Below are 24940 nucleotides of genomic sequence, written 5' to 3'. Positions count from 1 at the left end.
AAAAATGTCCACCCACATGACTCTTGGTTAGAAGCAGGGTCTTGGTCTGTAAAATTGCCCCTTAATGACTGAATTTATGCAAATATTTTTAAGAGGGATCTGTTTGTTCATTGACAGTCCCTCAATTTGGGATGATGTCTACCACAGCTCATTGATGGGTCTTGAGGTGACTCGAGTCCAATCCTCAAGCACAAATCCATCCGTAGAAATTGCAGGTCTTTCTGCAGGGGAAAGTCGGTTGCAGGCGAAGATTCCTCTCCTTTTCCTTTCTCCATTGTCTCTTGTCTACTTTGAGGGCAATACACAAAATGGGCTGCTTCTTGGTTGAGTTTGCAGCAGCATTGCAGTTGGTTGGCTCCAGGTCCTCATCCATTTTCTTAAAGTATGTCTCCGGTGTGTCTTTGTAGTATTTTCTTTGACCACCACAAGTTCTCAGGCCATTACTAAGCTGAGAGTAGAGCACTTGTTTTGGGAGTCCAGAGTCAGGCATCCACATACAATGTCTGGTCCAGTGAAGTCAGTGCTTGAGCATCACTGACCCAATGCTGGTAACACTGGCCTGAGCAAGGAAGCTTGCATTTGTAATCTTCCCATTTGACCTGGAGGATTTTCCAGAGGCATCATTGGTGATACCTCTGCAGGTTCTTGAGATGATGATGGTAGGTCACCCATGTTTCATATCCTTAGACGAGAGTGGAGATGGTGATTGCATTGTAGAGCTGGATCTTGTTGTCTTTCCAGCAATCACAATGGATAAAAACATGCCAAACCAATTTCCCAAAGAGGCACTTGCACACCGAATCCTATACTGAATCTCCTCATCAATGTTCATGCTCCAAGAGAGGTGGCTACTGAGAAAAGTGCTTGACTACCTCCAGGGTCTTTCCCTCAATGGTACTTTTGGGAGGAGGATCACATTCATGACCTGAGGCAGGGTGATAGAGCATTTTTAGTCTTCTCAATGTTGAGAGAGAGATGTGAAGTTCAGTAGACTTCTCTAAAGAGATCCAGCACAATCTGGAACTTTTCCTCAGTGTGCACAAGGATGGTGCAATCATTAGCATATTGAAGGTAAAGGATGGCAGTTTTGAGTACTTCAGTCTTTACATGAAAACATCCCAGATTGAAGAGGCCTCCATCATTCAGTATTCAATGTCCATTCTGAAAAGAAGGCTGTCTTTAATGAGAACCAGAATGACTGTCAAATAAATGGAGAACAGAGTTGGGGCAATGATGCATCCTTGCTTGACCCCAGTTTGTATGAGAAGTGGATCTGTCTATCATCTGCTGCATAGAACATCACTTTTGGTGGAGCACCAGCTATCAGGAGGATTTTGAGAAAGTGATCAACACTCATTCTCTGCTGATAAGATTTTTTACAGTGTCCCTTGAATACTTTAAATCACCAGTCACTCCTGAAAATGATGGTCTTTTTGTGGATCATTGTTTTAACTTGCATGGTGATAACCATTTCTCCTACCTTGACCTCCATCAACACACATTGTACATGCACAGGGTGCAGCATATTGTTGTGGTGATCTTTAATAGGACAGAAACAGCAGAAGTGGTCTGTAGTTAAAGAATGTGAATTTAAAATAATTTATTCAGTAAATTTGTGTGTGTGTGTGTGTGTGTGTGTGTGTGTGTATATATATGTATATATATGTGTGTGTGTACATGCATACATGTATGTATATATAGTATGTAATCAAATTAATCTCTACCATAAGGTTTGAACTACTGAAAACAAAACAAAGCAAAAAAAATCCATATCAAGTCAACATCAGTTAGTGTGATATAACACAGCCTTGAAATGCACATCTGATGACATTTGTGGAAATGCTTTAATCAATGCAGTAATTTAATTTATCTCTGGTTCTTTTCTAATCAGTAAAGTTGTATTAGTTTATATTTCTTATTTACTTAGTAAACTAAATGTTTTAGCAACCAGTCCAGTGAACCACAGATTCAGAAATACCCCTTGAGTTTTCTGGTTAGGCAAGAAACTCTAAACTGTCATACAAAATGCATGAACGTGTAAAATCAGAGGGAGCAACGTGCTATTTTAATGCAGACCCTATCCTTTGGTTGGATGTCTATCCTGCAAGCCCGAAACTGAACCTACTTGCTCTACCTCTCTGGCCAACATGAACTTGGCACAAAAATTGAAGTGGACAGGTCAAGCATATTTTAATATAAATATGTGGATTTATATCAAATTAATTTTGATATAAATTTCCTGGTTTTCTAAAGGATTCACTGTAGTAAGAGAAGTCAAAGAGATAGTGATATGATAGAGCTGAATGTTTTAGTGAGAGCTCTGAGGAGTAAATGATGGGAAAGATCAAGTGGAACTATTAAAGGTTCAGTACATAAGCCTGAAGATGTCACAGACAAGCCTTTATTGGTAATAGATGGGCAGTAGAGAAGTGCAGAATTGGTTAGACTAGAATACCCTGGAGTGAGCAAAATAGTCATTAAACTATCTTGCTGTGATCAGATATGCTTATACTGCCTCCCTGCTGAGCCTGAGACAACCACTGAGAAACAAAGCCCATTCTGTTGTTCTTGCTCTACACTTGGCCAAGCAAGCACAGCTATTAGTAGAGAGAGGGGTCCCAAACTTACACACCAGATCCACTCTCAAGGTCTCCCTGTGGTCATGATGCCTCTATGCTATCTACTCTATAGCAATCATTATCTTCAATAAACACAGGTATACATGAATGAGAAGAACTAAACTACAAACCACAAGATGAACATGAGCTACCAATGCGATGCTTCAGTCATCAAAGCAAATAAAACTCTGTTTTTCATCTACCAAATGCATCTCAAGCTAGACCCAAGGAGCATCATCCTCCTACTTTACTCAGCCTTGGTGAGGCCACAGCTAGAGTACTGCATCTAGTTCTGGGCTCCACACTTTAGAAAGGATGTGGAGAAGCTTGAGTAATGTGTATGGTTAGAAGTCAAGAGAATAGACCTTATGAAGAAAGGCTGAGAGGCATGGAACTGTTCAGCCAGGAGAAGCGAAGGCTCAGGGGTGACTTGGTGGTGGCCTATAAGTACATAAGGGGTGTGCATCAGGAACTGGGAGAACGTCTGCTCACCAGGGCGCCCCAAGGGAAGACGAGGTCTAATGGTCACAAACTGCTGTAAGACTGTTTTAGACTGGACATAAGGAAAAACTTCTTTATCATCCAAGTCTCCAGTGTCTGGAATAGACTCGCCCCAGAAGTGGTGCAAGCACCCAGGGCTGTCCATAGGGGGCGCAAATCAGCGACTGCCCTGGGCCCCGTGCTTTTGGGGGTCCCACAGAGCAGGGCGGAGCAACAGCAGCATGGAGCTGGGTGGAGCAGCGGCTCATTGTCCAGCCACTCACTACCCCCCCACCACCCCAACCACCACCGCTGCTGCCGCTGCCAATGGCAGCAGTAGCTTCTTCAGGTCCAGGGCCCGGATCGGAAAGGGGGCAGGGCCCCGCATGGGCTGATTTGCCCCAGGCCCCACACCCTGCTTAGGTCAGCTCTGCAAGCACCTACTCTGGATACCTTTAAGAAATGCCTGGATGCTTGTCTTGCTGGAGTGATCTGACCCCAGCTGACTTCCTGCCCCTTAGACAGGTGGCTGGTCCCGATGATCTTGCAAGGTCCCTTCTAGCCCTAATGTCTATGAAACTTTAATTGTGGAGCAGTAGGCAACCTCTGCAGAGCCTTCATCTCTCTAACAAACTAACTAGCATGCACTCTAACTCAGGGACCATCTCAACAACTTCATCGGTCTCGTGTTGGGGAACATCTCTAAATTATAACTTAAATCATTACATACAGGGCATGTCTACACAAGACATTTACTACAGAGTTGACTAATTACCTCCACAGTAAAATGTCACTGTCTACATGTGTGGTGGTATTAGGACAGAGTAAACTAATCAACTCGGCCATAGGATAGTACTGCCAAACATGAGTACTATCCTGCGGTGGACTTATTTACACCACTGCAAAGCACGTATAGATGCCGATGGTGCTGGCTGGGGCATGAAGGTGTATTCAGCACCCCATGTTTCAAAATGGCAGCGAGAGCACTTTAAATACAATTCACCTGTCACTGTTTTGAAATGTGGGGACACTGAATACACGAGATGTTGCAGCATGCTGGCAAACTCGATTAAATCGAGTCTGCTCTGATATGTTCTAATCGGAACATGTTGAACTATGTGTAAAAATGCCCTAAGTTATAATTAAAACTTGCTAAAATTTTTCATGAGTTTCCATATCTCAGTTCTCATGAGACATCCATCTAATCATCATAGCAATTTCAAGGAAAAAAAAATGGATCACTATTTTAAAATATTTTGACAGCTGTTGTTAGGATGGCACAAGCAATACAGTGACTATGCCCACAGACTGGACTTCTCAGAAGCATCCATACCTGATCAGGATGAAGGTGCATTTGTAGGATCATACGTAAAGGTAGCAATATAGGGCATGTGGAGATGAAACAGGGGCCCTAAATTGAAGCGGCGGGTTTTTAAAAACACCATTTCAGTTTAGGGCGAAGTAAACGCCAGTGTCGTGTACACCCATGTCTTACCTGCCTCTACAGCAGCAGGGAGGGGAGGACGAGCTGCCAGTGGGTGGAGCAGTCCCTGGGCTGCAGGGGTGGGTGGAAGGTTGGTGCTTCCCTTCGTGGCAGCCTCCCCCAGACAGCACCTGCCTGCAGGCATCTGGCTTAGGTAGACCTGGGGGTCACCGCCGCTGTGGAGGGAGGACTGGGTCCCTGTGCAGCTCATGCAGGGAAGGGGGGATCAGGCTCACCACCTTTTTTTTTTTTTTTTTTTCCTTCATGGAGCCTGCCTTCCCAGGCTCCCTGCATGGGCTACCACACAGCCCCTGAGCCATACAGAGCCCGGTGCTTCGCTCCACAGCTGTAGAGCAGCAAACTAAAACTCCTCAAAGGTGTTTTAGTTTGCTGTGCCCCAAAGTCATTTATAGCACATTATACTGCTGAATGTGGTACAGAAGCTGGGATTAATGCGCAATACGCCACTGATGTATGCAAACACCAAAACCATTAAAGTGGTGCAAAGGTAGGCTAAAATTGATGGGGCAATGAAATCATCAAATTTACTTCTTTTGTGGAGTCATCTCAGCTGAATCCCATCAGACAGGGTGTAGATAAGTATAGGAGATCCAATCAACCCCTCAGATGATTCCCACTGATGTTAATGGATTTTGCATGCATGCCCTGTAAAGTTAACTGCAATATAAGCTGTTGCTAAGGAATGAGATATAAACTTGCATTTCACCACCTTTTTTGATGGTTTTCTAGAAATCTTTATCTTTGCTTCGTCATAGAATACTCAGGCAGGAGCCAGTTCCTCCAATAAACTCACAAGAATCAATCAAAGCAGTTCCATTCACTATGTTTGTACTAATGATGACCCCAAGACATCCATAATTTACCATTTCATCTTTCAGGCAAAGCAAGCTCTGGTTGGTGGAAAGAACAAGGTAAGCCATCTTTCCTGATGTAGCCAATGGGTGCTATTTTTGCCCAGGCTAATTTTTCATCCTATTCCCCTTGACCGAGAGATCACTAAACTATACCAGATTATTGAATGTGAGAGAGACCAGGCTTAAAGTTTGGATTAATATCCCCACCAGGATCTGCAAAGTACAAATAGAAGGTCACAATACTGTACACAAGATTGTCATGACTATTAAGTCACAACAAATAACAGATGATAGGGCAACATGTTGGTTAAAATGTATGATTTACTACCTGTAGCATGCAGAGAGAGAGATGACATGTCAAGTTAAATTTATTCATAAATTCTAAGGCCAGAAGGAACCGATAGTCTGCACTGTTGCATAATGCAGGCCATGGAAATTCAACAACTGATTCTAGGATGAAGCTGGATATCTGATGTCAATATCTAATGTTGACTTTGAGTGATCATATTCCTAGTCAGTTTATGCCAGTGGGTAGTTACACTCATTGTTAAAATGTAGTGACATTAGTATCACTTTCGTATAAATGACAGAAGCTATGCACACTGAATAATATTTGCTGAAAACCATAAATGTTGCCTGTATTCATTGAGAAGGCTGAGTAGATATACATCTATAGATAAAGATGTATGTAGAGAGCACAAGCTTTTGTGAACCCTAGTTCATTTCATCTAATGTATTCAATAAGACAACCATCAGTAAAACTAAATTTGACTGAAGAGAGACTAGACTCACTCATACAGGCAGATGGTTTACTTTGTTGTTTCCTTGTACCTGCTTCTCGGCAGCATTCTCATCCTGTTCAATAAGAAGCATTTGTGAAGTGTGATTTTTTTTTCTTTTTTTTTTTTTCTTAGGTTTTCTTGTCAGTCCAGTTTTCACCAACCCCAGGCTTAATTTTCAGAAATACTTGACACTTGGCTCAATTGGGTCAAGTTGGTATGAGCTGAGTGGGTGTTCAACTCCAGTCCTCTGCATCTTCCTAGCTAATCTCCTTTCCCATAAAGCACCAAGTTCTTTGTGACTCCCCTGATGTAACACACAGCTCCACTAGCTGGGTTCCCATTGATTGCATTGTGGAATATGTAGCTTGACTCATAGGACATAAGGGGTGTGTGTAGACAAAACAGGGCCCTAAATTGAAGTGGTGGGTTTTAAAAAACACTGCTTCAGTTTAGAGCTGATTAAGCCCCCATGTAGTGCACACACCCTGCTGACTTACCTGCCTCTCTGGCAGGTAAGGGAGAGCGAGCTGCCGGTGGGTGGAGCAGTCCCTGGGCTGCGAGGGGGGGCCTGGTGCTTCACTCTGCAGCAGTGGTGGCCCCTTCGCATCCCCCGCCTCCCAGCAGCACCCACCTGCAGGCACCCAGCTCAGGCAGTCCTGGGGGACACCACAGCTGTGGAGGGAAGCACCCGGCACCCTGGCAGCTCAGGCAGGCTCCAGGGAGGGAGGGGGGAGGGAAAAAAAAATCAGGCTTACTGCTTTCCTGTGCTGCTGTCAGGCTGCCTGCAGGGCTTCCTGCAGAGCCCTGGAGCTGCACAGAGCCAGGTGCTTCGCTCCTCAGCTGTAAAGTGTCACACACACACACACCTCTCATTTCATCAACACATGGCCAAGAACAGTGGTGGGGTGTGAACTACAAGTCTCCAAAAGAAAAAGCCATTCAGTTCACTGTTGCTGTGATCTGACTTTCACATCAATTCAACAGTTTCCCAAATATAGTCTGCTCTAAAACAATACTTTAACTTTCTTTTTCTTGCCTGAATATGTGATGTTGGAGCTGAATACTGCTCTGTGTGCACTGTCTGCCTATATTGCCTGCCTGTAACATTAAGGTTCTACCTTGTTTTGGGCAGCAGTGTAACTAACTGCTCAAGGCCACGTCTATATTTTCTCCTTGCCAAGTCTGGGACCACTGAGAAAAAAGCCCTGTTCTTCATGCTCCTAAGCCCAGTAATTAAACACAGTGGACACATCTACAGGTGCAATTAATGTGAAGCAATAAACTCTGGTGCAGTTCACACCAGAGTTTATTGCTCCAAGGCATTTGCCCATGTGCCCAGGACTGCAGCACACTGATCTGGGGCAGAACAGTCCAACATGCTGTGGAGGGGCTAGCTGGGGCATCAGGCAGCCCCCACACTGAGGCCCCTACACTGAAGCTCTCAAGAGTCAATCTAATTAAAATGTGCCCCCTCCCCACCCCAGAGCATGTGTATAGGTGCCCTTTGTGCCTTGGACTTATAGAATGTTGATTCTATGTTATCCCTATTTTAAAAATGAATGATTTCTTGGCTTTGGAAATAATGCAGGTAGAAATAATAATAATTTAACACTGTAACTTTTAATAGTGTTTTATTCATATTTATTTAATGCAAAAATTACAAGACAGGAATTGTTATTAATATCTTAAGAATGAATAGGCAGGAAATAAATGTGGGATATGAAGGGTTAAATGATTGAGTGGGAAGGCAGTGTGATCTATCATAGCTATTGTAAATTGAGAAAGCAACACAATGTGCAATGTGTTTTATGAGCTGAATAGTTATTCATGCTCTGTATACAATATTACCATTACTTACCTATGGAAGCTAAATTAAAATAAAGCCTGGAGTTAACTGAATCTTAAATTTTATAGGTGCATGTTAATTAACTTGTATATTTTATCCATCGTAATAAAATATGAGACCCATCTCAGTTAACCCATAATTTTACAGCTTTGAGTTCTGAAACATATACAGAATCTTGATTCAGGGTTGTTTGGTATATGAACCATAACATCCATTGCATAAAAGTGTTGGTCTGAGTCTTTTTTCATTTGCAGCTCTGTAACTGTCTATCTCATCCTGTCAGTGATATATTTAAAAATAAATAAAATATCTTGTTCTGGAGTCAGATGAATACTACAAATTCGAAAAAGAAATTTCCCATCAGAACAAGAGACTTCTGACTATAATAAAACATTCAGCATTGCAGAATAAAACCTTTACTTTTTAAGTCTAAAAGCCTGCAGTAGCTAAGTGTGTGATACAGATATATAACCAGCTGAAACTGAAGGGCATACATATTTTGCCCTGACCTTGAAGAAGAAGAAGAAGAAAATGAAGAATGTTCTGTACATTTGCAACATGCATAAAGAAGACTTTACATTGAACTCCTATGTGCTATTCCTGCTGTGTTTATTTCTAGTACTTATTGGGTGCATCTATATGAGATGTTTGCTGCACAGTTGACTAAATAGCTGCGCAGTAAACGTCTCAGGGTGTACACATGTGCCTATAAACTAATTTTAAATACAAGCACTATCCTGCTATGGAATAACAAATTCTGCAGCAGCACACATGTAGATGCTGCCCCAGCTGGCTGGGGCACAAAGATGCTTCAACGTGGGGGCTGCCTGCGCAAGCAGTCTTGTGGCCCAGCTAGCCCCTCTATAGCACGTTAAATAGCAAGACAGCCCCAGGCTGACAAGCTGACTCCCAGGGCCCCCTGTCAACCAGGGCTGCTCTGACCCAGCTCAGCGTGCTGCATGTGAATAAGCTCCCGGGAGTTTACTGCTCCCGGGCACATGTTCAAATGGCACTCCTGAGAGCAATAAATTCTGGAGCAATAAGCTCCAGAGTTTATTCATGTGTAGTAATAACATGTGTAGAAGTGCCCAGTGTATAAGTGAATAATGCATCTCTCTCTCATTTTATATCAGGTAGTAGAGATATTTTATCACAGGTATAACCTGTACCTAGCAGTTCTAATGTTATAGATTTCACGTTCTGAACTAAATCTGGATGATAGCTATTTCTTTCATAAACTCAATTATCTAGTACTTACTTTTAATATGTATTCAATTTTAAATTATTGTGGTAAATGACTTTCTATGGTACTCCATACTATAAAATATGGAGCATTTGTGAATGAGTCAGTCTTCACTGTTGAACTGCCAGAATGCACTTACTCAAGTCACTTTTTTGAGCCATTCTTTACTCTGAGTGGGAATGGATGGAGGGTTCAGTCTAGCTTCCTGTTAGGTCAATGAAGTTTCACATTCAAAGGAAGCTGGATCTGCCTTACACTTTGTGAGATTGCTTAAGTTTGGGAACTCTGGATCCATCACTGAAATAATTTGATGGAGTCAAATGGAGGATGGAGAAAAGAGAAGGGCTAGGAAGTTGCACAAAACTGTGTGGTTCATCAAGTGATGTCTACTAGTAGGAGCTATTCAAAGCATTTTATGTAAAATGAAACTTGCCTGCTTTTGAGTTAGTATACTCTCCTTGAAATCATAATTGTTCTCTACAAAATTGTTCATGTCAGCAAAGCATTTTACTGAAGTTGGGCAACAATTAATGATATTCTACCAAGATGTCCACAAAAATTATTGAACAGATTTTCATGCCACTTTTTAAACTTTGAGTTCCAAGAAGGGATTAGTTAGATGATAGACATGGAGTGGCTAAAGCTTTGTGGTAGTGCTTTTGACCTCATGAGCCAAAATCATTCATTTTCTCCAAGGTACTTAGATGACTTTAGTGTATCTTCTGACTTAATTAGGATGGAAGGAGGAAAAGCATCTTGCAACAGCCTAAGGGTTAGCAAGCAGCCCACTTTCCCCAACTGCTGATTTAAAGGAGGCCCAAGAACGACAGGCCCTATGAGCCTGTGCCACCACAGCCACAGCCAGTGTGTGGGGAGTACCAGAGGTCAGGTAAGACTCTTTCTTCCCTACCAGCAGCACCATCTCCTCTCCAAATTGTGATGCCCAGGGCATAACAATTTCTAATTATGTCTCTGGCATCTTATTTTTAATATGAGCCTGAGAGGGATTTTGGTGGAAAGACTCTTGGGGACACACCTGCCCAAGATTTTAGAAAGTCCATGAAGGCAGCAGGGACCACTATGGGGAAGGAGAAAATCTTTTTGTTTCCTGTATCCTCTCCTCATGATAGTATCTATCAGGGTTCACCAGAGGGAAGACAAACTATCTGTTCTCCATCCCCAGAATCAATGCTGCTGAGGTATAAGAGGGGTTGTTAGGTTGTTTTTTTTAGTGTCAAGAGAAGTTGTGTTGGGATGGAGACCTCCTTCATTTCTGGTAGTTCATGTAACAATCTGTTATCTTATGGGGTTAATTTTATATGAAGTTTTGTGGTGGGTAGGCTGGTTTCCTGAATATATGCAAAAGTTTCTGTAACCTTTCTAGCCTCTTGATTGCATATTTCATCCTTGCTGGATGGCACTGCTAATTATTTTTGCTTTGGGTTAGTGAAAACATAATGTCGCAGGGCACCTCGGTACCCCTGCTCCTAAGAGAGGAGAAACTGCCAGGGACAGAGCCCTGGCAGAACCAAGTGAGCACAGCTGTGGGTTGCCGGAGCAACCAAGCAGAGCCAGCTGCCTGTAGGGGGCAGGGCCTGGCCCTTATAAAGCTCAGGGCTGAAGCTAGGCGGGCAGTTCTCTGCAGGCAGTCGGAGAGGTAGGAGCTCCCTTGGCTGAGATATGGGAAGGAGCCTAAGTCGCAAGTACAGCTCATGATAGCCCTGGAGGCTTGAGCTATGATGATGAGTTATGGCCATGTGGCTTGCATTTGTGTTACAGCCTAGGGGCTTGTGGTTTTGCTTTGTGTTTGTATTATTACACCCGGAGGCTTGGGTGAGGCTGTAGGGGTTGGAGGAGGCCTCAATCACAGGGACCCCAGAGAGTGTGGGGTGCCCTAGCGCCAGGAGGGCGCATTATTGTTCATAGCGCCAGGGAAGGCGCAGCTCGCACGCCAGTGTATGAGCAACTGGCAGTGAGGAGCGCGGCCAGTGGGTTGCGGGCGCAACCCGTAGGTTGCAGACGGGGACCTAGACCCCAGATTGCGTGTGGGGGAACATAGACCCCGAAGGCGCAGCTCGCACACCACTGAGCGAGCAGCTGGCGGCGAGGAGCGCGGCCAGTGGGTCGCGGGCGCAACCCATAGGTTGCGGACGGGGACCGAGACCCCGGATTGCGTGTGGGGGAACATAGCCCCCGGCCCCAGGAAAGGGGCGGTCTTACTGAGTAGCCCAGTGTGGGCACGGCGAGCCCCGGAGAGGGGGAACGCCCTTGTACGTTATTGAGTAGCCCAGTGTGGGCGCGGCGAGCCCCAGAGAGGGGGAACGCCATTGTGTTTTATTGAGTAGCCCAGTGTGGGCGCACGGGCATAGCGAGCCCGGCCGCAGGCTAGTGCGGCAGTACCCCTCAGACCAAGGCAGGGCGCTGCGGTTGCCCCTGAGAAGACAGGGAGTAGCAGCGCGGTGAGCCAGAGTCAGGGAGGGTAGCCGTGCGGCTGGCCAGGGAAGGGCCGGGGCCCGCTAGAGAGTCCCGAAGCGGAACCACACCAGCAGGGGAGGCCCAGAGTGGGCTAGATGAGTCCCAGCAAGAGGCTGGGCATGAGAGAGGGAGCCCAGAGTGGGCCACATTAGAGAGGAGGCCCGGGAAGCGGGCGTAAAGACCGAACAACGTCCATTACATCTGCGAAGCTTGGGGCGTGGTATCATGGGAGGTAGGAGCCACGCATAGCCCATAAGGCTAGGGCGCTTGGGTAGCGCCCATTGTACGGGGAGACCCACGAGGGGTCCAGGAGCTGACAGGCCCGAGGAAACACAAGGCAGCCTCCCTATTATATATTCCATCAAGACGTGGCAGGCGAGAATGGAGGGTGCCCTCGGGCTGGAGTAGCGCGGTGAGAGGGCCTCAAGGAGATCACGGCCCTCCGTGAGGACCCCGCCGTGACACATAACCTTAAAAATGTAGAGGTTATTAAGATTGTGACGGCCAAAAAAATCAGCACAACCTTCAGCTGAAGCTAAGCAACTCAGCTTAGGGATGGAAAGGAGTTTATTTAAATAAGAAATTTTATTATTTCTCTTTAGGATTCACACATGAGCAGAGGGAAAGTGTGAATAAAACTAACTAAGGACAGTGGGTGAGGAATGTTAGCAGCTCATCCTTCAAGACCTGCTCGGAGCACATATTTCAGCAAAGTGCTTGATTAATCTCTGAGTTTGTCAGGTTCTGTAATGTTTTGGCTATACCTTTTCTACAGTAAGAAGAGATGCTAGCTGAAGATCAGACATGAAAGTCTATCTCAACCAGGTACGACTGCTCCTAGCTGAGTCTATTATATTATTTATTGATCAATAATCCTAGGCCTGTCTGAGCACATTTCACATGCAGTAAGATTCAGTTATGCATTGGGAATGTAGTGAGAGCATGGCAGGGGTGGGGGAGGGGACTGCTTTATTATATCCTACTGTATGAGTGTAATTCTGCCTCTTCTTGAAATGTTGCCAGTCCTGGTACACGCTTCTCTGTGTCTGGCCTCCCTGACCTAGATTTTGTCTTGCATACCCACGTCCTCCGTACTTAAGGGAATGCGTAGATTCAGTTTGTTGAAAATATGTAGCAAGCTGTGTAATAATAAGAAAAGTGATCCTCTAACAGATAAGCAGATTGGAGATAACTAATAAGTCAACTCTGAAGAGAGAGCATATAATAAAGATCTTCTTTTTAGATATTTTTAGGTATTAAGTTTAAAATGTTAAAAGCATTCAGGAGAATAATGACAACTTGTCCCCTCTTTCATGAATACTTCTCATTTTATACTTTTTCTTTAAAAAAAAAAAAAAAATCTCTACCAAAAGGATATAAACTTTCCTATCTCTGTCCTGTCCTCCTCAATGGCCAAATAGGATAAAAATAATGAATCGTAGAGAAATAGGGCTTAAAGAGACTTCAGGAGATTATCTAGTTCAACCCCTTTGCTCATGGTAGGACCATCCTTGTCTAAACCATTCCAGGTAAGTGTTTGTCTAATCTGCTCCTAACTTTCAAAGATGCAGAATCTCCAGCCTTTCTTTAAGTAATTTGTTCCAGTCCTTAACAACTCCTGTAGTTTCAAAGTTCTTCCTAATATCTGGTGGGCTGTGGGATGGTAGCGCAGGGTGCAGTGGCAGAGTTGTGGTGGCAGCCTCCATGTGTGAACCTCCTGTCATGCCAGCCAGCATGTGTGTGGCCCACAGAGTGGCACCCCTGCCACTCCCTGGCCCTGCTCCTGGGAGTGGGCACAGGGGCACACTCCCCTCCTTCTTGATCTACACCCCCAGCACCTTCCCTTTCCCCTGCCCTGCCCTGCCCTGCCCTGCCCCGCCCCTTCCCCCCCACACACACTTACCTGCTGGGGTGGGTGTCAGTGTCTGTCTGCATGTCTGGGGGGCAGTTGCAAGGGGCATCAGGAGGGCTGTTGGGACTGGGGGGGGGAGTGTGGGGCACCATCAGCGCTGGGGGGGGCTGTGGGGGTCCTTCAATTTTTATCACAGATTTTGGGTTTTTATTTGGAGAATTTGCAAATTTTTAATCAGAGAAAACCAGGATCCCTCATAATCATCCTTCAAGTATGTAAATACTACTATCAAATCCCTCAACCTTCTTTTCTCCAGACTAAATAATCCCAGTTCTTCCAAGTTTTTCTCATGAGCCATGTTTCCTAGAGCTCTAATAGTTTTTGGTGCTCTCTGCTGTAATCTTCAATATATCTACATGTATCTTGAAGTGTGGTGCCCAAAACTGGACACAGGCCTCATTGGTGCTGAACAGATGGAAGAATCACTTCCTTTGACTTGCACTCAGCCTTTATTGTTACTCAGTCTTTATTTGTGCATGTGAGAGTGTTCCATGCTAAGTGCAGGATTATGCACTTGTCCTTATTGAATTTCATTTAATTAATTTCTAATCCTACCCTCCAAAGCACCTGCAACATCAGCCAGTGTGATGTCATCTACACATTTTCTAACTGTCCCATCTTCTAAATTATTAAGGAAAATACTGAACAGTACCAGATTCAGGACAGACCCCTGGGGAACCCTACTCAATATATCCTTCTAATTAGATACTAATTACTACTCCTTGGCCACACCTACATGAGATGCTACACTGCCATAGCAACAAGCTACGGTGACGTAGCTCATCACTATGGTGATGTAGTGTTGATGGGCACTAACTGTGATGCCACCCCTACTGTTCAGTAACAATGAGTTCATTGCTACTGCACAGTATGGTAAAAAATAACTCGTGCACCTCTAAGTGAAACATCAGCTCACTGAAAGTAATCCATTTTGCTTTGGAAGATGAAGTAATGCTGGAGTGACCTCCCCAGGGCACAAAAGCCTGGGTAGTATATATGGAGACACTGAGCTGCCCACACACCAGTATCCCCCTCACAACCTTGTTGCTTTAATCCAAAGGAGAGGCAGGTGCCAGTACATTTGAAACCGGCTTGGCTGCAGAAACTGCTAGAGCAAAAGAGATCTTCCATTTTTCTGTCTATCAGGGTTCCACTCCTAGACGGGCTGCCAGCCAGGGCTAAAGAGTCCAGTCTACACTATCATACGGTGGACTTCAGTTCCATAACTTTTTGGCAGCATTTCCTCCACCAGAGATAAGTTACCCTCTCCCAGGTAGTTTTGTCTACCGAAAGTTATGGTACCAGGCAAACCTGACCTGACCTGAACACACTGGGCACCTATATGTGTGATGGACCTCTGTTCCAATAGGTAGTAATTAGCACATGTTGGAGCAGATTCCATTAATTGAATTAATTGAATCTGCTGTGAGTCTGCTGGAGTGTGTTAATTAGCACACTTCAGCAGCCTCTGTGTCCTGTGTATTCAGTGTCCCTGCACTTCAAAATGGCGGCAGGGGTGCTTTAACTAAAACTTGACAAATGAGCTTTAGTTAAAGCACTTCCGCTGCCATTTTGAAGGTGGGACACTGAATACTCATGATGCTGTGGGTGCTTTAATTAGAATGGCTTCCCCCCCCACCTGTAGCACATATATAGACCCCAAGTGTTCTTAATTCCCTGAAAGTGAGGCCTTGGTATGATGTATTTAACTATCTGTGCATGTTACGTACATGGAGTATTATGCATATGCCATGAACCCCATATGCCAGTTAAGTGGTATTAATCTGCATGGTGTTTATTTCCTGTTGCTGCCTGCTATTTTGCTTGCAGGACATTCAGTTAAGTCCTTTTTGTTTAGAACTGTAAAGGGAGCTGCCCCTGTAGCTCCCTGTCTGATCTCTTTGTGGTAAATAAAACCCTGCAATACACACAACTTGTGGCAAGGATGGGACAACAGTAAGCAGGATGATTCCAGCACTTCACCTTGAACTGTAAGTGACAAGTACTGCAAAGAAGATGAAAACCCTGTGCCTGGGAGATCAGGGGAGTCTGTCCTGCCCCCAGGATGTTTTATGTGGCTGATCTCAACAGTGGCAACCTTGGGTCTTGTGAAAGAGTCAGATGTGGCCAGGCCACTGACCTGGGACTCCTACAATGACCAGCTCGTAGCACTTTCTCTACTCCAGGCTGATAATCTCTTCTCCTATCCTTGCTGCCAGTCGTGATCATCATCTAGTAGATGACCTTATTCAAGGACACCAAAGTAAAAAATGCCATTACATGCTTCAGCCTTCTCTGCCTTGTCCTCTGCATTTAGTAAGGGATCTACACTTTCCTTGGTCTTTCTCTTACCGCTGAAAAACTTGTAGAATGCTTTTTTGTTGCCCTTCTAAAGCCTTGTTAGCTGCATCTCAATTTTCGGCTTGGCCTTCCTGATTTTCTTGTTGCATGCCTATGCGATCCTTTTATTCTCATCCCTGTAGGATACAGACAGACATGCATTTGAAGTGCTCAAAATCCTGCTCCCATTTGAAGCACTTCAAATTTGGAGTGCTTCGGTACTGTGCATACTTGCACACCACATTTGTTTTCTGAGCAGTCCAAAATGACCATGAAGCCATGCAGTAGTGAATCCTTACATGCCTGCAATCTCCACAGGTTCTTGAGGACAGCCAATTGCATACGAGAGTGCTTATTGGCTATCTTCCCCACTGTCTTTGCACACAGGGCACTGTGGGATGCCAGAGGACTGCTGGAAGATACAGACGTATCAGGAAATGTTTCAAAATGAAGCACCTGAATTATGTTTCTCTCCTTTTCTTTTTGAAGCATCTCTCTGAGCGTGAATATCTACACCTTCACTATTTGAAGCACATCAAAGGAACTTGGAGTGTTCCCAACAGCATATCTGCCCATGACCATAGCCAAGTTTTTTTGTAAGAATTCTTTTGGAGTTTCAACTCCTTGTCAAGCTGCAGCCTTGAACCTGGGGTCTCAGATTGCCACCCCCATAACTAATCACCCAGGCTAATCAAAAATGGCTTCAAGCAGGACCTAACCCTCCACCCACCCCACTGTCATCAGAAGGGCCAGCTGACATCAGCTAATTCTCCACTTCCCCCATATAAAGCTCTGAACCAGAACCGGAAATGTCCAGGGCTAGGGACAGACATTCAAAAAGCCTGAGCCTGAATTGATTCAATCTTGGCAGGTTATTCATAGATTGATTCATAGATTGTAAGGGGCTGGAAGGGACCTCGCAAGATCATCGGATCCAGCCCCCCTGCACTAAGCTGAAAAGACAACTGGGGTCATGTGACCCCAGTGAGGTGACCATCCAATCTCCTCTTGAAGTTTTTCAGACTAGGTGATTGCACTACTGCTGGAGGGAGTTTATTCCACAGTCTGGACAAACTTCTTCACAGTTAGGGTTTCCTAGTGTTAAGCCTGAAGTGGTTTTCCAGTAGTTTGTGGCCATTCCTCCTGGTTTTCCCCAAGTGTGCCCTGGTGAACAGTTGTTTGCTGAGCCTTTGATGTAGCGGTAAGCTGTTACCAAGTCCCCTCTCAGCCTTCTCTTTTTTTAAGGGGAAGAGACCCAAGTCCCTCAGCCTTTCTTCATATGGCTTGCCTTGCAAGTCTCTGATCATATGGGTGGCCCTTCTCTAGACTCAAGGTTTTCCACATCCTTGTTGAAGTGTGGTGCCCAGAACTGGATGCAGTACTCCAGCTGTGGTCTCACCAACACCGAGTAAAGTGGAAGAATCACTTCCTTGGTTTTACAAGAGATGCATCTGTTGATGCATGCCAAAGTATTGTTTTCCCTGCTGGCTACTGTGCGCGCTGGGTCAGACCCCGGGTCGCTTTCGTCGCTCTGCACGCGGGCTGTGGCCAGCAGCCCGGGCAGCCCGGGTCGGAGAGGGCGGGCGCCGAGCTAGAATTAGGCACAGACACGTAACGGTTGATTTTAAGATTGTTTTACTTACACCGAGATGGTCGTGGTGTAGGCTGAGAACTTGCTTGAGTTGCGGTTACAACAGAAAACACGAACACACGTGGAGGTTGCAAGGCTCCATGCAGACAGAACACGAACAATCACGTGGAACTTGCTAGGCTCCACGCAGACAAACTCCTGATGTCCAGGACAAGCGCGCATTAAACTCGTCGTTGCGTCTTATAGTAGGCTCCGTTCGAAGATGGGAAGAGGTGGGCAGTGGATCAGGCCGCCAAACTCCTCTGAGCAACACACAGGGTTTCTATTACCCTGCCGCGCACACCCAGAGTCCCCACGAGATGGATGCGGAGTCCTCTTCAGCTTGGGCGGAAACTGCTCAAGCCTCTTATACGGCTAGCAGGCCAATCGCTAGCCGCCACGTGTGAATAATTTAGCACTAGCCAATTGCGGGGCACAAATTTGCATACGACGAGCGGGAACTCTTTGCACCGTGCATTTCTGTGCTGCAAAGGAAATGCACCCTGCAAAGATCGCTGCAAAGTGGCGGGAACACTCCCCTGCACGCGGGTTCTCTGCGCAGCAGAACTCCTCCGTGCAACCAAGTTGCAAACCCACGGGGATAATTCTTAGTGCCGAAGCACACACAAAAAAAATCAGACCTTTGGATCATGACAGCTACAGCATCACACTGATGACTCATGTTCATACCATGGGCTATTATTACCCTTAGGTCCCTTTCAGTCATAGTGCTAGTCGGTTTGGTGCCATCAAGCCTGTATGTTGGGGATTGTTCGTCCCCAGATAGAGCACTTTACACTTCTCAATGTTGAACTTAATCTGGTTCCGATCCGCCCAATTTGCTAGCCTGTCTAGGTCCGCCTGTATCTGCAGCCTATTTTCAAGTGTGACCACACTCCCCTATAACTTGGTGTTGTCCATGAACTTGACCAGTGAGCTCTTTACCCCAAAATCCAAATAGTTGGTAAAGATGTTGAAAAGCACTGGAAAAAGTACGGACCCCTTAGGGACACCACTGGCCACTTCTCACCAGCATGACACAGATCCATTCATTAGAACTCTCTGGGTCCTACCCCACAGCCAGCTTCCTACCCACCTAACTGTCAAGCAGTTCAGCCTGCAATCCTCCATTTTCCCATGAGAACATCGTGGGATACCAGATCGAGGACCTTTGGAAGTCTAGGTATACAATGTCGACCTCCTCTCTCTTACCCAGGTGGAGAGTTACCTGGTCATAGAATTAGTTGAGATTGGTAAGACAAGACCTACCCACAACAAAGCCATGCTGGCTGTTGTTCAGAATCCTACCTTCAGCAAGCATATCCTTGATTTAATTTTTCCAAGATTTTCCCTGGGATAGAAGTTAGGCTAATTGGCCTATAGTTGCCTGGGTCCTCTCTCCTCCCCTTCTTGAAGATGGGCACAACATTGGTGCTCTTACAGTCTTCAAGGACCTCCTCCAAGCTCCACAAGTTTTGGAAGAGTTTCACCAGAGGTTCCACAAGGAGTTCAGCCAGCTCATTCAGCACTCTCAGATAAACTTCATCTGGTCCTGCTAATTTATAAATGTCTAACTTTTCTAAATGATCATGCACCAGCTCAATGTCAATAGTAGAATGGCAGTCATTCCCCACCATGCCCATTCTGAACTGTATCTAGTATGATTTTCCCCTTAGTCAGGTGAAATACTGAAGCAAAGTAGTCATTCAGGAGTTAAGTTCTCTCCTGAGTGTTGATAACCAGCTGTCCTGAGTTGTTAAGCAATGGCCTCACTTCTTTTTGTTTTCTTTCTGTTCCCTACATACCTAAAGAAGGACTTCTTATTGTCCTTGATTTCTGTTGCTAGTTTAAATTCAGATGCTGCCTTAGCCTTTCCAATCTGCTCCCTACAAGTGTGGGGCCATTGTTGTATAGTCCTCCTTGGGGATTGTCTCAAGCTTCCATTGTTTGTATGCCTCTTTCTTCTTTTTGAAGAGGACCATTATACCCCTATTAAGCCAAGAGGGCTTATCAGTCCCTCTGCTATCTTTCCTCTGCATGGGAATGGACTTCTTTTGTGCTTTGAGGATCATGTCCTTGAGAAACAACCAGTTTTCATGCACTCCTTTCACCTTCGGTTCCCTGGTCCTGCAGTGCTTCCCCTTCCCAACAGGCTTGGAGGAGCAACTGTTCCAAGAGCAGCTGGAGCCAAAACAAACTTGCTGCTGCTGGAAACCCAGCATGATTTCCCAACCTACAGTTCAAGAAGGGGCCCTGACCATTGCCATACCCCAGGAAGCTCAGTCTTCTGAGGCCCTACCTGGCATGCCCTAAAAATATCAAAGAATCATACAAAAGCAGGGCTGGTATGAAAGGAAATAGGGATCATCTAGTCCAATCCCCTGTCCAAACCATCCTATACAAAGTCATTATCTAACCTTCTAGCAAAACTGTAAAGTCAACCCAGACACAAGACATAACACCCTAACCTGGCACAGGTAAAGCATGGGACCATAGTGGCTGACATCCTGCTGTTGCAGAGGTTAAAATACACTCAAGATACCAGGGAGAGGGCCACGTCCCCTGCTACAGAGGAAGAAAAACACCCCTACCCATATCCCTACCAAGCTAACTACGAGGTTAAATTCCTTCCTAATCCCAACTATGGCACTCAGTCTGACCCTGAGCAGAGAGCCAAGGCTCTCTAGTCAGGAATCTTCAAGTTTAAATCCCAGCAGGAGGATTAGCACATCCCAGTCAAAATCTTCAGCCTTGGCTGTAGCCAACACTCAACATTTCTAAGGGAAATGTAGGAGCAGGAGTGAGGAAAAGTTTCCTCCTGGCCCCATGCAGCAACCCACACCCTAGAGGCACGGTAAATATGCAAAATAGACCATAGGTATAGCTACACCTAGATAAACCCTGTCCAATCTCTGTCCAGCATCTTCTTGAACACCTCCAATGATGGAGATTCAACAACCCCCCACTTCCCCTAGGCAGTCTATTCCACTACCTCATTGTTCTAATACTGAAGAAGTTTTTCCTGATATATAATCTAAACCTACTTTGTTGCAACTTTAAGCCATTGGTTCGTGTCCTACTCTCTGCAGCAAGCAAGAAAAGGTGTTTTCCCTCTTCTTTATGGCAGCCCTTCAAGTATCATATGCCCTCTTAAGCACCTTTCCTGCAAGCTGAACATGCTTATTTCCTCCAACCTCTCCTCATATGACTTGCCTTCCAAGCCCTTTATCAGTTTTATCACCTATCTGTGGACTCTTCCTACCTTGTCCATATGACCTTTTTAAAATGTGGAGCCCAAAACACAATATTCTAGATAAGGCATAACCACTGCTAAATAGAGAGGCACTGTCATCTCCTGCACCTAATGCTTCTATTGAGGCATCCCAAACCAAATACACATTTTGTACAGCTGCATCACACTGCAGACTCATATTGAGTCTGTGACCTGCCAAGACTCCCACATCCTTCTCCATAATGTTCCCATACAGTGAGGTATGTATCAGAATTATATATATACTTGAGAAAAGAAACATGGAAGTCCTCCCCCCACACCAGGATTATGAATGCCCCATCAGTATACAGCTTAGGGCAAAGCTCTCAATAGGGTGCATCTACACCATACCAGAGCCAGAACTTTTCTTGCAGGTCCAAGAATACCTGCAAGAAAACCTAGCCCGCAGGTTCAGAAGAAAGTTTACTTCCCCTATTGGGACCCCTGTTTTATTCATCAAAAAGGATGAGAACCTCTTTCTTTGTGTGGACTATTGGTAGGGAACTACATAAATTTCAGTTTCATGGATTTCACAAAAACCATGAAAACCAGCATTGTCCACGATCTCTGCAATCACCAGGAAATCTGGCATTGGCCATGATTTCCCATGAAATCAACCAAAAAAGCAGTAGTGAGGTAGACTGAGTAAAGGTGCCCTCTCCCCATCAGTGGTGAGAGGCAGGGCCCACGAAATCAGTTCTGTGTACTGCAAGCGGGCCATGGCAAACCTATTGTCTCGCCACACTTTAAGTAGGTCTCTAACTATCAGGCCCTGAACCAAGTTACCATCTGCAATCAGTGCCCCTACTTCTCATCCCAGAGCTGTTTGATCAACTAAAAACTGCTCATATATTCACCAGGCTTGACTGCCGGGAGCATAAAACCTGGTATGGATCAGGGCTGGTGACAAATGGAAAACCTGTTGCTGCTCTACTTTTTCTTTTCCTTGGGATCTAGAACTTTATCATTTCATGGTCACTGTCACCCAAGTTTCTTTCCATCCTTTCATTCTCAACAAGTTCTTCCCTATTTGTAAATGGCAAATTGAAAACAACACTCTCACCAGTTGTGTTTTCTACCATCTGTACCAAGAAGTTATCCCTGAAACATTTTGGGTTACCTGTGCACTGTTGTTAATGTCCCATAATACTTTAGAAAATATAGTATTCCTTTTTTTTTTTTTTTTAAATCTTTTGGACCATATATAAATACTGGTTACTCCTAGATAAACCATTTTATTCATTAGATTGTCACCACACCTACAAAATTAAAGCATTTTTGTGTAGAAATCAGGACACCCTTTGTAACTTCTGTTTTTAGCATGCCTATTTTATGCAATCTAGCCTTCTCTATCACTTCTGTGCTTCCCTATGGATGAGCTTTTACTAAAGGAGCACTTCATGTCTGTGATTGACAGACAGTCTGCTTTGAGTAGCATGAATATTTCTCACCTCTTGACTGACTCCTCCTTTGGGGAAAAAATAGTTTAAAGTGAATTTAATGTTCACGAGAAGTGTCAGAATGGTAGCTCTCAAGGCAGGATTTCCTTCTACATAGAGCTAGTACCACCATTGCATATTTCCCAACAGTTACATGCAAGTGTGCCACAACCCTTGACACAGAAGGAAATCGTTGAAGACCATAGGTCTCCATATGTAGTGGACCAGTAGGTGGCTGTCCTGCGCTAAGCCACCCACATCACATGCTTGACCAAGCTCCAAGTGCCTCCCCTGGGGCACCTCACATCTGGAGCACACCTGCAAGATTGGGGTAACTGCTGCCAGCACCCAGGAGTCTGGACTCTTTCTGGGTCCTGTGCTCCTGGGGTACACAGGCCTTATAGACCTTGAGGGTGCTTGACCCACTGCAAGAACTTGGCGTGCTTCCTTTAGCCTAAAGCAAAAAGTAGCCTCCCTTGGTTAGCCAAGCATAGGGAGTATCAAGGCAGGCCCAATCTATCTCCCCACAAGTCCACCACGCTTGATATAGTGGAGACCTTTATTGGTTAAAGAGGGTAAGCTTGGGGAAGGGTACAGGTTAGAGAAGTATCAAAGAATGACTTAGAGCAAACAGTTTCAGCTTAGTAGCTAGTTGACACACTTTTACATTGCAGTAAGCTATATATGTAGATAATTTCCAGGTAGTTTACTCACTTCAGCCTTCTCAGCATCCTGAGAGAGGGTGTGACTTACCATGGCTGCTGCCCCACCTCCTGGGGGGGGGGTCTTAGCATATATAGCCCTTTCGACATCATCTGAGACCCAATCAAAGCCAGGTGTTGTTTAATGCCAACCAATCAATTTATAAAGCATCACTTGTCACCTAAGAGAGTGACATGGGTTCAAACCCCTGCCCCCTTGCTATGAGGTCAGTTATTGCTTGAAACAATAAGAGACTAGGTTCACTCCCCCTGTACCTGCTTGAGGTCATGTAGTAGCTGTAACCAGGGCAACCAGGTTGACAGACAGGTGACAAGGAAAGGGGGAAAAAAAAAACCTGAAAGCTGGAGGCTGGAAGAGGATTCTTCCACACCACACCACTGCTCTCCATCTCTTTCTTTCTCCTTGTCCCTGACCTTCAAGTTTTTTGTCCTCTTTCACCTCTGCGTTACAGTCTGTTTTTCACTTCTCATCTTCACCATTGTTTACTTATTTTTCCAATGTATTTGTTCTAGTACACTTTCCCTCTGTCTCCATTCCAGATCCCTTTATTTCTCTGTTCCCCTCTGCTTTCCTCCATCTATTACATTTCTCTCTACTCATCTTCCTTCTCTATCATTAGCGAGAGTCACACATCAGCAATCAGGAAAATATGCAACTTTTACCTACCCTCCATTGTAGGCATTTTGTCCTTGATTGCCACAAGCAAGATGATATCTCTAATACTCACAGTTGGAATCCTCTTCTTTGTTTTTAAATTTTGAAGTAAGTTTTTTGTAAAATGACAAGTAAAAGCTGGAGTAGATCCGGACCTCCCCAGCCAAGCCCAGGCGTAGAGCAGGAGTGGATCTGGACCTCACCACTTCCTACTGCCCTCAGCTGAGATGGGGACAGCAGAAACCATGTCAGTGGGCAATGGGGTGATGAGTTTCCTTCCCGCTTTGTGCACCTCCCCCCTACCTGGCTCCCCAGTGTCCTTCACTGGCCCGGGGACTTCAGCCATGCCTTGCTCTCATGCCCCCAGGATCTGAGGAGTGGTATGAGAGTAATTCCCTGATTCCTGGATTCACCCATATGGGATGGTACAGCTATGCGGCCCTCTTAACTCACAGCCAAATCCTAAAAGCTCTCAGGACTATGCTTTCAACAGCTGTAGCTTAGTACAAAATATTTAGTACAAAATATTTTGTCCCTTCTAATGTACAAAACATAGTTAAAAATTCCTAGTAGTTACAGAACCTAATAAAGCATTAGCACTAATTAATAGAAAAATGTCATTATCCTAAAAATGAGCAAATACACTATATGGCCAAATGCAAATTGCCAGATGGGGTGCATCTCTGGAAGCAGAGAAAACTGAGCAGGTGCTCCTGAGGCATTGTGGGCCCAATCCTGCACAGGAATTCCCATAGTACATAAAACTGAGCCCTTTTAGTTCCAACAGCACCTGACTGGCGTGGCTGAAGAAAGTTGGCAGCAATGGACTACCCATGTTCTCCCATGATAAAGCAAATAGAAATCCACTGCAATAAAGTGGCACAAATTCATGGCAGTGTAAAGGTGACTTCTATTTCCACCTTCAGTGTTCAGCCCAGAAAATAATATCAAAAACTCTATTTACCCTTTTCAAATCCTAGTAGAATTTTTTCTACATACAAGGCAAAGTCCAGGTGCCTAAATCTTCAACCTAGAGTATAAAACTTCTTTCATTAATTCAGATTAGCTAGCAATGATGATCTGTCATCAAAGGCACAAATCAATAAGGTGTTAATTGCTCATGTGACTTCAATGGGCAACAACATTTTCAGCCACATGAAGAAGCAAAA

The sequence above is a fragment of the Alligator mississippiensis genome, chromosome 1, assembly GCF_030867095.1.
Source record: "Alligator mississippiensis isolate rAllMis1 chromosome 1, rAllMis1, whole genome shotgun sequence".
Classification (NCBI taxonomy): Eukaryota; Metazoa; Chordata; order Crocodylia; family Alligatoridae; genus Alligator; species Alligator mississippiensis.
The sequence above is the reverse complement of the archived record's forward strand: the minus strand, read 5'-3'. Positions refer to the sequence as shown.